The sequence below is a fragment of the Alligator mississippiensis genome, chromosome 1 (genome assembly GCF_030867095.1).
Source record: "Alligator mississippiensis isolate rAllMis1 chromosome 1, rAllMis1, whole genome shotgun sequence".
NCBI classification, from domain to species: Eukaryota; Metazoa; Chordata; order Crocodylia; family Alligatoridae; genus Alligator; species Alligator mississippiensis.
This window is the reverse complement of record NC_081824.1, coordinates 216,022,331-216,034,910: the sequence shown is the minus strand read 5'-3', so window position 1 is coordinate 216,034,910 and position 12,580 is coordinate 216,022,331. Positions and strand designations below refer to the sequence as shown.

At 34.8% G+C, this 12,580-nt stretch overlaps 2 long non-coding RNA genes across 6 annotated transcripts in view; one reads left to right on the top strand and one right to left on the bottom strand.

Annotated features, from left to right (window-relative positions):
* Positions 1–6,292, bottom strand: part of LOC109286470 (uncharacterized) — a 44,916-nt gene extending 38,624 nt beyond the window's left edge. For all 4 annotated transcript variants that reach the window (XR_002094511.2, XR_009458027.1, XR_009458028.1 and 1 more), the window contains exons 1-3: positions 5,988–6,292; positions 3,079–3,192; positions 1–122 (exon numbers count right to left, since the gene is read on the bottom strand). The exon at positions 1–122 is cut by the window's left edge and continues 2,101 nt beyond it. This is a non-coding gene — a long non-coding RNA (uncharacterized LOC109286470). The remainder of the gene's footprint in view (positions 123–3,078; positions 3,193–5,987) is intronic.
* Positions 1–10,947, top strand: part of LOC102569654 (uncharacterized) — a 13,803-nt gene extending 2,856 nt beyond the window's left edge. The window contains exons 2-3 of one of the 2 annotated variants that reach the window (XR_009458031.1): positions 411–511; positions 8,767–10,947. This is a non-coding gene — a long non-coding RNA (uncharacterized LOC102569654). The remainder of the gene's footprint in view (positions 1–410; positions 512–8,766) is intronic. The other variant, XR_002094510.2, reaches the window with a different exon arrangement.
* Positions 10,948–12,580: the final 1,633 nt, after the last annotated feature.

The following is a 12,580-nucleotide window of genomic DNA, read 5'->3' as shown; positions in this document are numbered from 1 at the left end:
CTTCAGTAAGGTCAAAATAGAAGGGGAAGGAGAAGATATGTATGATGTACCAGGTAACATATGACCCATGTTCTCTGCTGGCACAACTCCATTCAGCAAGAACTTGGTCCCATGAAGTTAGCCTGAAAAGACAGTTAAAAATAATAGAAAGTATTCTTGATACAAATTGGCGTATCTGTTTTGAAAGAAAAGTGATTGAGGCACTAGTCTGCATTAATAGCGATAAATCAAACAATTTAAGGGACTATACACAACAATTTTTTTAAAGTTTATGTGGAGGGAGCTATATTTTAATTCTGCAAATGAAAATCTGAAACATTTCTGAAGGACTTTATTCCTCAGATATTTAACTTTTAATCACTGTAAATATTTTTCCATTCCCTTTCACACTTCTGTTCCAATGACTCAAGAATACTGATCTTCAAAACCAGGAGGGAAATGAGGGGATTAAAAAAACCTGTACAAATGAACCAACTCGCTTTCCTGACACATACCCTTTTCTGACAAAAAGGTAATTTATCTTACATGCCTTGTGATGTTTTGAGGATTCTGGCAAATATGCCTGTTAAACAAACTCTTCTAGGAATCTAAATACAGTCCATTAAAAGAAAAATGTCCAGCATGTTTATAACCATTGGAGCAAAGCTGCAGTCCTTACTCAGGCAAAATTCCCATTGACGTCAGAAGGAGCATTGCTTATGCGAAGACTTCAAAATTTTACCCAAAGGGTTCTTTAAAAAAAAAAAATCACTGGTATTTGTAGAAGGATATTGCTCTTCAAATGTCTTGGAGCAAAGTGGTTAAGCAAAGCCTGCACAAACACTGACTAAATATTTTCCATTCTGTATAGCTCTTCAAACAGCTCGCTGCAGTATTTTCATGTAATCTCAAAAAATAAATAAATTATAGTTTAGGAGAGAGAGAAAAAAGTACATTACACCCAATGCTGAAAACACAAAAACTTCAGTTTCAGACAGATATATTTCCTGGAAAAGTAAACGGTACATTTTTATGAAACGCTGTTCCATGACAGGAGTCTCCTTTGAGGAACACCATTATGCATTGTTATCAGCATGGCGTAATTTGACTGTTGACAAAGTATCTGTGGCAGTGAGAATGAAAGCAGTTAGAAGTGTGGCGGATTGTAATCAAGAAGATGCTTAGCTGTGCAACACTGCATCTTGAGCAGATTTGAATCAACATTGCCTTGAGGGGACACACACATACAAAAAAAGTCCATTAATTTTTAGTGGGAAAATTAGAGTGGCACTTGATGAAGTGAAATTTGACATGCGTTAATTGCTCTGCAGCTCTTCTAATTAGAGATTTTCAAATTCTTTTACTGCTGTCAGACTGATGGCACATTGTCTTGCTGGACAAATAGTAAAATTGCAAATTGGGCTGATCAAGAAGTTGTACTTAGGGATACTGGACTCTCCCCCACGCCCCCATCCCCTCCCCTCACTTTTTTTTCCTTTTTTGTTTGCTTGCATTTTCTGTTTTTGATTTTTGTGGAAAAATTCTAAGTGCTATGGCCAATACCACCTAATACAGGAATGTTGAGGGAGAAGAAGGGTTTTATTATTCTTATTCCTAATATAAGAATTAATTCAGCTGAGCTTGCAAGAAACATGAACCCAAAAGCAAAAGGAACTTAAACTAGCATGATGGGTAGATAGAACTTTTTTTTATCTAAATGTATTAGCATTTCAAACATGTTTCATTTATTGAAAAAAAATAATACATCTAATTATTTTTACTGTTTTGATGTAGGCAATGAGTGGCAGAGAATGGAATTCAGGTTCCCATTCACACTTTCAACTTGCCTGAAACATAAAATATCAAGACTGCATTTTACCCCTTTATATTAAAAAAAAAAAAGTCAGTAGAATGTTGTCCAAACACAAGTATTGTGCCAAATCTAAAATAATGATTTTTAGCTCCTTTTTTCCTCGATTCCCTCCTCCCTTGCTTAGCCTTTGAACCTCCCTTAATTCATTAACATATTGAATTTTTTCAATTTTCCATTTTCTTGCAATAACAATATTAATGCCGGGGCCAAGGCTTGATTGGAGCTAAATTACTTGTTACCTGCTGGCATTTATTTATATGGCATTGAATTATAAAGCTTTGCTATTGTCATGCCTGGGGCGAATTGTTTATGACACCAGTAATAGGAGTAATTGTTATTGTTGAAATTACCTGTCAGCTACCCATAGCAGTGGCCCTTGTCCCACTGACAAATAGTGACAGGGGAGAGGGATCCTCCACACGTCCTCCTGATGACTTCTCCTCTGATAATAAGGAGTGCAGGGCCTCTGATAATTTGCCTGTCACTGTTGAGTGCAGCTCAGAGAGAGTTGGCCAAATTGTTGTCATTCACTTTGACAAAGACAGCAAAATGCACTGGTGCAGGAGGAGGATTATCAAAATAAATGAAATCGCTTAAACATCCTTTGTTTGTTTGGGGTTTTTTTCCTCCCCTCAAATTGCCTGGCTTTATGCAAGAGTAGTAAAATTGGAAGACATTTCATACCACCCTGGGTATCTATGTTCTTTGCATGGGGAAAAAAAGTAATCCAAGGCTTAGGCAGTTTACTTTCTATTATTCTAGCCTGTTTTAAAAATTATACCTGCAGTCAGTAGTTGCTCAACAGTTGCATTGACTTGAGCCAGGATAAAGAAAAAATGGCTGATTTGTCTTGACGTTGTTCTTCTGTCTTGTCCTCACATTTCACTTGAGTGCAAACTGATTTTAAAAAGTCAGATGCTCAAAAAATAGACAATGTTCACATTAAATAATAGAGCAGAAAGGCATACCTCTGCCTCCTCAGGTTAGCCATGGAGCTCTACGCTTGTGTGCTATGGCATATTACAACAGAATCTGAATGATTTTACCTATTTCCTTTAGAGAAGGAACTTCAGTGTCTAATAAAATAAGTGAAATTTGTTTTCAACCAGACAGGATTAGTGATAACAAGGTTTCAGAGGAAATGAAGAGACAGCGATGTTTGTTGGAGTTTGTAGCTTTTAGAGAACAAAAAATATGATTTGGATGTGCAGAGAGGAAGTCCATACCTGACAGTACCTTTCTGCCAATGAAATCCTGCCGTCACTGAGAAATGCAGGTTTTTTCACCTTTACAGTACAGTCATCAGCTCAACCCAGGGAAGTGTTCATTTGTTAAAAACACTGTAAAAATGTTAAGAATATAGTTTCATGTTGAAACCTTCATGTCCTACCAAATACAAAAAATCATTAGCACTAGATCTTTCACATATCATTTTATAGCAGCAATAATTACTTCCTTATTGGACTTTACCGGTCAGGTAATGACCAGCTAGAGCATTAAGCACCTTCAGTTCTGCCCTAGGCCCTTCAGTCCTTTAGCAAGTCATTATCTGATCAGCAAAACCTCCAAACAAGTCACTATTGCATAATTTTATTGGCTGTAACAATGTGGTTTTGTCTACATAAATATCTGCAGATGATAGCATATTCTACATAGCTGAGTCATACATTTATTTACATTGATGCATGTTCTAATAAGAAGTCAGTTCGAATCACTGTTGAGGAATATTGTATGCATGGAATAAATCTGCTGAATTTGACTCAAATGTGAACATAACACAGACAAATAAAATGTTTCCTTCATAGCTATACTGTGAAAACCAATAATTTAGCAAAATTATCAGGTACTTTGATCTTTCCATGAAGCAAGTGCAAACAGTGTTTTAAAAGCAGACAACTAAATTTAGTAGAGCTTGAATAATTGATATGCTAGTGTGGCAGTAGATAAAAACTTATGTTTCTCATCATTCCAAACCATTTTTCCTCCAAATAAAGTTGCTTTGTTTGTGGTTAAATATTCTGAAGATGTCCACTTAACAAGTAGAAAATCGTGATGCCATTAAGAGGTTATCCTTAGTAATAAAAAGACTCAAACATGCCTAGGAATGTGATCTCTATTGCAGATAATTTTTAAGAATGTAACATGTCCCTCCTTTGTCTAGGGAGAGTCATGTAAGTGATCCCAAGAGAAAAAATAACACGCATTTTAAAATGAAGATATTTAAAATGTGTAACATATTTCAATGTGTTACTTGAACCTTGCTGTTTATGTTTTTCCTATAAAGTTTAAATTAAGCCTCCTAGGAATGGGTATGTATCTCTTGCTGCTGGTTCCATCTGAAAACAAAATACATTTTAAAATGGATATTATACAGTATTCAAGTACAGTTTAACATGCAATAATAATTGCACTCTCTTGTTTCTCCCATTTTTAAATACAAGCTAATTTGAAATGTAAACTTTTAGCAAATAGCAGTTGCTTATGTAGCTGAATTGCTAAAGTGACTGGCAGCAATTTCTTTTTTTTTATCTTCCATGTAACATTTTTAAATACCCATCAATGTCAAAAGAAACTGCACTGATCACTGTTGCTGTTCTAAATAAGGCAGAGCAATGTTAAGAAAAATGTCAAAAAAAATCGCAATGGATTAAAATGACTTTTCTGCACCATGTCAGTGTGGATAGCAAAGCTTAGTGTTTTGCATAATTTCAAAAGGTATTCTTCATAAAACATTCAACATATAAACAGGCTGAGGGGCTTTGTTTTAAACATGTAAGATTACAATTGATGTTAGGAACAATTAATAAATTGCCAGTTAATCCTGTGTTATTATTTAAGATGCATTTTGCAGTTACAGATTATAAAAGAAAACAAAAGAAACTGAGACATTTTCACATCCACATGCAATCTAGAAATAAAAAAGCAGTTTCCAGTTGCCCTTTCTTGTTTTGTTTTGTTTTTTAATTCACTTTTGCATGTGCTTTCTGAACAAACTGGATTAGCTGTATTTAAAACAAGAGATAAGGAACAGATTTTTATTACTTTAAAACATTCTTCAAGGTTTACACAGTACTGTAAATACAGAAAATACATTTATGCTTGGAACTATGTTTTCCTTTTTATTGGCACTGCATTGTAGAAGTAATATAACCATGTAGTAATACAATTAAGGAATGAGTAGTTAATGGAGAAAATATTAAGACAGACAGCATTTACCATTTTTTTTTCTGGTCACATGTTGGGATTGCTGACTGCGAATCTGATTTTAATTTTGCAGAAAAATCGGAAACTGTGATAAAACTACTTATTTTAAATGAAAGATCCGTTCTTGCACTGCACTGAAAAAACATAATGAATATAGCTAAGTAAAAAATAATGGGATTATTGTGATGATAGGATCAAGGATGATATCAGTTGAATTTGAGTGTGCACTTTTTCAAAAACAGGTACCAAAAAAAAAAGAATTTAGACAAATTTGCCTCTTAACCTTTAAAGATTTCCTGCCTATTCCTGTATGTCCTTTATTGCATTAATTTTTTATTTAAATTACACCATTAACTGGATATGAATTTATCAAGAATACATATATTGATTTATAAAACAGTATCATTAATTATTATAATAGCTAGATGTAGCTGATATTACAAAGCCATTTAAAGGTTTTTAATATAACTTGGACATACATAGATAGATAGACATTACGTACAAGACTACAATTTAAACTGGCTACCAGCAGTTAATGAAATCCTTGATTTATATTCTAGTTTAGAGATTGATTATATTGTTGCTTTGTAAAACTATTTATATTATGTCATTTTTCAAAGGATGTCTCAATAAAAAAGCAAAATAAAAAAAGCATTCTATTTTCAAAGCAGATTTTGTTTTCTATATTTTAAATGCTACTGATAATAATTTATTATGAGTTGTGAGACTTGTCATTTCCATAGTAGAGTTGGTTTTCTTGATGGCAGCTTTGTTGCAAATGCACAATTTCACATACTCATCCACTTGAAAAAAAAAGGTTCTCTTTTCAATAACATTGTGTTTATTTCATAAAACATAAAATCAACAAAATGTCTTTCTGGCAGAGAATTCTCAGGCATATTTTTTTAAGGTGTGGAAAAATGGGACTTACCCTAATGCTGCAAAGCAGGCAGTCACGGAGAACATTTTGATTTAAAATGCAATCTGAAGAGAAGAAGAGAAAAATAAGGAATGATATTAACAAACAACAGAATAACACTCTCCAGTTACTTCTAACATGTTAATCGATTAATTAATACATTGAAAGTTTAAATCTTTCACATTGTTCTTGAGGGGCTATGTCTCTTGACTCTTTATTTATATCACTTATTCTTGTCTGGCAACATATGTTACCGATTTATTATAGTATTTTTACTGTTAGCCAGACAAATGTAAGGGCTAGCTGAGAAAGGTAGTTTCATCTGATGAGTTTAACAATTGCAGGGCATCCTTTAAGGTTAGCCAATAGGCTCTTTTGAAGCTATAATACTCACTATTAACCATTTTGATGCTGAAATATTTTTATTGTTGAAGTTTGGTCTTTCCTATTATGGATCTCTGTGCTTAAATATATTTACAAGATAAAAATACAAAATATTGTTTGGGAAGAAAAATGAATGCCAAATACCTTTTTCTTATGTGTCTTAAACCATCTTGTAACATTTTCATATGATTAGACATTAATTTTTCTCAGTACAAAGTAGGACTTGGACCAGTGGGAAACATATTTTAGTGAGCAGTCATCAACTAATTCTTTACTGCATTACAAATGCAAACAAATATTCATTTCAGTTTAAGCATTCAAGTTTCTCAGATATAATTACTAACAGTCCCAAACAGTCCTGAAGCTTTTTTCCTTCCAAGAATGTAACTTATAAAAAGTAAATTACTTTTTTTACTAGATGCCCCAGTAACTAACATGATGTTAAGCATTAATGGTCAACTAGATTTTGTATTTTTCAAGAATATGTAATGATTAAAGGGCTTGTTCTGAAATAAAAGGTTGACTTTCCAGCTTTGTTTCTGAACCATTTTTGTACTGCAAGTAACACTAGCAGTCTTGCTTCTATACCAGAAAGCTTATGTGCTGTCACTTCAAACACGTTCATTTACTTGTCATGAGTCTCATTTTTTAATAAATATATTCTCAGGCTCTTGAAGCTGTTTCAATGTTGAAACTCATCGTTAACTTCTGGAAGCCAACAGGTTCCAAGTTCCTACCATTTGTGCAGGAATATTTAGTAATGTAACACCCAAACCCTGGCCACAAGAGAGTAACTGAGTCCATTATACCTACCTATGAATTCTAGCCCATGTGAGAGAACCACCTCTGGGTGTTTGGAGACACTTGTAATACCAATAACCAAAGGGACGCATTAAAGACAGATTTGTAACCCTCACTTTGGATTTCCTTGCTCTTGGTGGTTAACTCAGATGCTTGGTATTAGTCGGGACTACTATAGATTTATATTTTAATTGTCTTGCATTTTTATATTCAGGAAAGCAAATGCTCAGAGCACTGGGTATACTCTGGGTATATAGTACCAGGATTAATATTAATTTAAATATAATTTGTAAATAAAACACCAAATGCTTTTAAAAAGGATTTTTGACATCATGGATCAGGACAATTTTTCCAGTGGCATTTACAGACCCTTTACAAAATATCAGAATGCATAGGAAAGCTGTTTTATTGGACTGGGATGAGGACAGGGGAATGGAAAGCCATAGCTGATTTCCCAACAATAGCTCAGCTGTTATTTTTAATTATGAAAATGGCCAAATGTTTCTATTATAGATTCAAGCTATGTAGAAAACTAAAATATACAAAAGGTTTGAGGTAGCAGAATGCAAAGGTTGTGTCTGAAATCTTTTTTTCCCTTTAAAATCATCAATATTTTAGATGTTTTTCAAAATTTTATTTGCATCCAGCTGACCTTATGCAATGACTTTCATCTCCAGGTGAATCCTGGACTGTAAATTTAATCTCCTGAAAATCCACTGCTAGCCCTGGAGACATTGAGAACTAGTACCACAAGTATTGCTATAATTAAGGGACCTGAAACCGATTTCCCCCATCCCCCCAACCCAGTTTTATTTAGGCAGGTGTCATTAATGTCCTGGATAGATATCAAAGACTGTGTTCCATTTAGGCTACTAAAACCTTGTGTTTATTGCTACCATTTAATTCTATATTTAAGTGAGTTTCCGGCAACCTTCTGGTTATGCTAGAAACCTCCCTAGCACTTTTGTTATGGCTATTGTACTTTTTTTGGGTGGGGGAGGGAGGGAGAAGGGGGAGAGGGGTAGGTCTCTCAATCACTCTATTTCTGTTTTGTCCATCACCTTGGTTTCTTCCCCTGTTTTTGACCTGCACTTTTTCTGGATCAGACACTGGCAGGTTGAGAGGTAATAAGAACCAGATGGACATAGTGCAGAAATTGCCCAAATGGGTACGAGAATGTGGGGAGCTGTCAGGCATGGAGAGAAGCTGGAATTTTTCAGCAATAAAATGGGATTTATCGCCACTCTACCACAGTCATTGCCGACAACCGTTTACCTTGACAGAAACCCCATTCCAATAGGCCACTCCAATGCAGATTTTTTTTTTTCCAAAGAGTGATGATTGGTATTTGTTCTAAGGCTCAAATGGCCTGCACTAAAGGTGAAGCATTAGGCCAAAGTCCTGTATTCCCTACTGAGGCAAATGAACCTGCTAAAATAAGTTCCTTCCACAATAGCTGTGTAATTGAAACCAGAAAGTGAGAGAATTTGATAAATTGCTTGACCCTGAAGGAATGTTAAGGTCATAAATTTTCATTGCATGTTTTTGCCTCTTTTTTTTTTTAATTTATTTTCATATATTGATTATATTTTGTATTTTTTTTCAGAATTTCAACAAGCTTAAGCCACTGCCTGTTGGGGAAGGATGATATAGCAACAACTAAATGGTTTAGAGAATTCTAACCAACATCTTTCCAAGATGGATCAAGGACACAAAGTATTAATGAATGGCAGTTCGCATGCATTGCATTTTAGGAACACACCGCATAAACTACTTAGAACTTGAAATGGAGATGCAATCCCAGATTATATTTTTTTTTTAAAATCATATGGTACTGCAAGAATGAAAAAGTGTAAAAAAAAAAAAAAAAAAAAAAAAAAGCCTGCAAATAATTTACAAACATCAACCACTCATTGCCACTCTTACCTTTTTGCATCTATTGCCTTGTCTTTTGTTGACTTCACACCAATGGCATTTTTCCTGAAAAATTATTATTGGCATTATTAAAGCAAATGTGCAGATTTTTTAAAATATTTTTTTAACCCAAAGCATCTTACTATTAAAACATACATCTCAATAAAAGAAAAGTAAAACATCAACAAGGCACACTTCTCTGTGCCTACCACTACAAACACAAGATAAAATAACAGGCTGAGCCAGTGATTTTATACCACAGTAGCAAAATTTCTCAGCACTGTAGTAGTTTTATTTTCACAACTGAATGAATTGTGCTATATTATAGTAACTGGGCTTTATAATCTTGCTGCTTTTTTCCTGGCTTGACTATAACATTTCAGTAGCTATAATCACACTGTAGCACTTCGATAAAGCACTACACTTTACATAGCCATACATACTTAACCCAACATGCAGCAAGTTAAATAATCATTAGCACAGTAACCCATTGCTATCAAAAACTTATTGGTCCTCTAAATTTTAAATTAATGGCCTGTCTTCCTAGCTGTGTGCGTCTGATTTTGAACTGCTTCAGCATGAAGTCATGGATATATTATCAGTATGTTAGACAATTTTTATTATTGGCATTTCAAGATTAAAAAGCCACAAAAGAGAATGGTTGTTGCTGAATTGTTTTATCCCTAGACCTCTGATTCTAAGACAAACCAGTCTGAGTGCTAATTATCAGTCGATATTTGACAAACCAACTATAGTGTTCATGCCATAAGCATAGTCAGGTTAGCATGCCTAAAAAAAAAAATTCCACAAAGCTAAGCAAATGGGTGAAAAAAGTTGAAGACGTATAAAATGTCAGCTAAAAAAGGCTGAATAATACACCCTACTTTTTTGAAAATTTAGGATGCTTTTCCCCTTAAAAAGACCCTTACACTTTTTTTTTTCCTCAAAATTCACTGTTTTTTATGATGGAATAATTTTTGGTAAGTTGAAAATAGTTATATATACAGCAAATGAAGTTAGCATCAGTCCTATTCCAATTAGAGATGAAAAAAGAAAACACTTGGAATGTAACCTAAAGATGCAAAATAAAATGACACATTAGTGTGAGAATTGTAATATGTTACTATGTAAATATTTTACTAAAAGTTCTCAAACTACATGCCTGTCTTCCACTTTATAAATGAGAGGATATTCTAAGGTGCAAGTGATGCAGCTTAGATATATATTTCTGACTGGGATTTTTCATGATTAAAATGTTTCTTCATGCCTCCACTCAGGATTTTTGTTGCAGAGCTGCTTCAGACCAAAAAAGTATAAATCTCATAAGTATAAATAAAATATGAATAGAAAATGGCTTCCATCACTAATATTTTTGCAAACTAATGTTCAGCTGATGCAACTCAATTTTATTTTGCATCACATTAGTGTCATAATGGTAATGACTGGCCTTTATTCACTAACAGTTTGAGTCAGCACTTTGAGACATTTTTCAAATTAGGTCATACTGCAAATTTGTGGCTGATACAAAGGTTGATTAAGAGAGCTTCACAATTTTAAAGTGATGTTGTGTGAGGAGAATTAAGTCTTGTGTGATAGTTCCAGGAAATGTGAGCAACCATAACTAAGCAGAAATAATGTATGGGCCATAGGGGGGAGAACATATTTCCACAGAGTGCTTGAAGTAATACTCATTTACAATTTAACAAAGTCCTCTTCCTGTTATGGAAGAATTGTATTATGGGTCTTGAAAACAAGCAATGAATTACAATAAGGACATAGAAAGATGTTCCCTGCTCTTGTTTCACTGAAAGTCAGTTCTCTTCTTCATGTTCCTTTGATCTTGTCAATAAAGACCTTTTTTATTCCAAGAGAATTGTCTCCTGTCTTTCTGAAGTTAAAATGATCCCATGTCACATCTAGACCATTTACCCATAATGTAACAATTCTGAGGTGAGGCTAAATTGCTATGTAAGCTAATGCTGAAAAATTATTAAGCAGGTTTTCAAAAAGTGACCTGCACCGGTCGCTGGGGTCTCATTTTCAAAAACAGTTCAACTCTTATTTAGGGCAGAGGCTGAATAAAGTGTCTGATTATCCAGAGAGCTCAGCACCTAACAGCTTCAGTTGTTCTCAGTGCTTTAGTCCAAAGAAACTAAGGAAGTAAGTTTTTCACTGTGAGCTGTTGGGTGCTGAGTACTTTTGAGTATCCAGCCACTTCAATTTGATGCCTAAGGAGGAACTGAGCTCTTGTGAATTCTGTTTCATGGGATGCTGCCGTTGTTGAGAGGCCAGAATTAAACCCAACATCCTGTGGCATTCATCATTTTATTTTTCTAATCCCTTTGCTGTGAATTAACAACTGGTGAGAAGCAGGCTCTTTCAGTTGGACATTGTTTGGTTTTAACTTTTTGGACCACTTGACAAAACAAGAAGAGCTATCATTAACATGGAGTGTGCTGCACACATTGTGCTCAAGGGTGGGAAGGAAACTATGGCAAAGGCTCTCGTTTCAGTTGCACGGGAACAAACTCAAAGCCACGACACTGGGATGAGGGTTTACTCAGGTAAACTGAGACTGGAATCCCATAAGCAAATTTTCTATGCTTATATCTATGATGGTGATTTCAAGATTGAACCAAACTGAAATGAAAGGAAAGTGATTTTAAAAATCCAATCTGAAAGAACAATCTCCTGCTTTAGGCCTATCTTTGAAGATTAGAGAGCTGTTTCACATTCTCCTTTATATTTCCCTTAGTTTCTTTAAACCAGTGTCCCTGGACTTACATTTCTGATGTGGGCAGCTGACTTTATTTCACGTTTTTGATGTGATCGCCCACAGCCCTTTCCGTTCTCCATATGCTTCTGGATTCAGTCACTTTACCCACAGACCTCTCTGACAGTACAACACCTCAAATCCCTCTGAATGGCAAAGTCTATTTTATTCCCAGTCACTTTCAATTTGCCTTTAGGGTTTCTCTAAAGGTTTTAGCGAATGTGATTTCTAGGACCAAAACTAAAGGAGGGGAAAAGTGGTAAGCAGGCCACAAATAAGGAGGTATCATAAGCAACAAAAAGGAGTTCCTGTGAGTGGTATTTTTGAAAAGTGCCCAACTAAGAACCTACATCTCTAATAGCTGTAATTGTCCATGTTTAAATGTATGTTTATGCCTCTGTCACTGTAAGCTTTTCTTCAGAGTAAAGGATAAAAGACTATTAAATCTTTAAGCAAGCTCTAAACCAAAAAAAAGGAGGGGAGGAGGATTTATTTGGCCTTTATCACAACAGATCTAGCTTTGGGCCTGAGCCTGCAGAACTTGTTTAATTTCCCTCAGACTCCAGTAGGTGTGTGCAAAAGTAAATGCTGTTGATCAGCCATATTGCCAAGCCCAAGCATTCAAAACCCATGAATCAGCCATCAAAAAATTAAATCATGCCTGAGTGGCTTAACACAATCAGGAGAGGTTTCTAAACTAATAAATAAGTAAATATAGCTCCTAAGCCTAAGG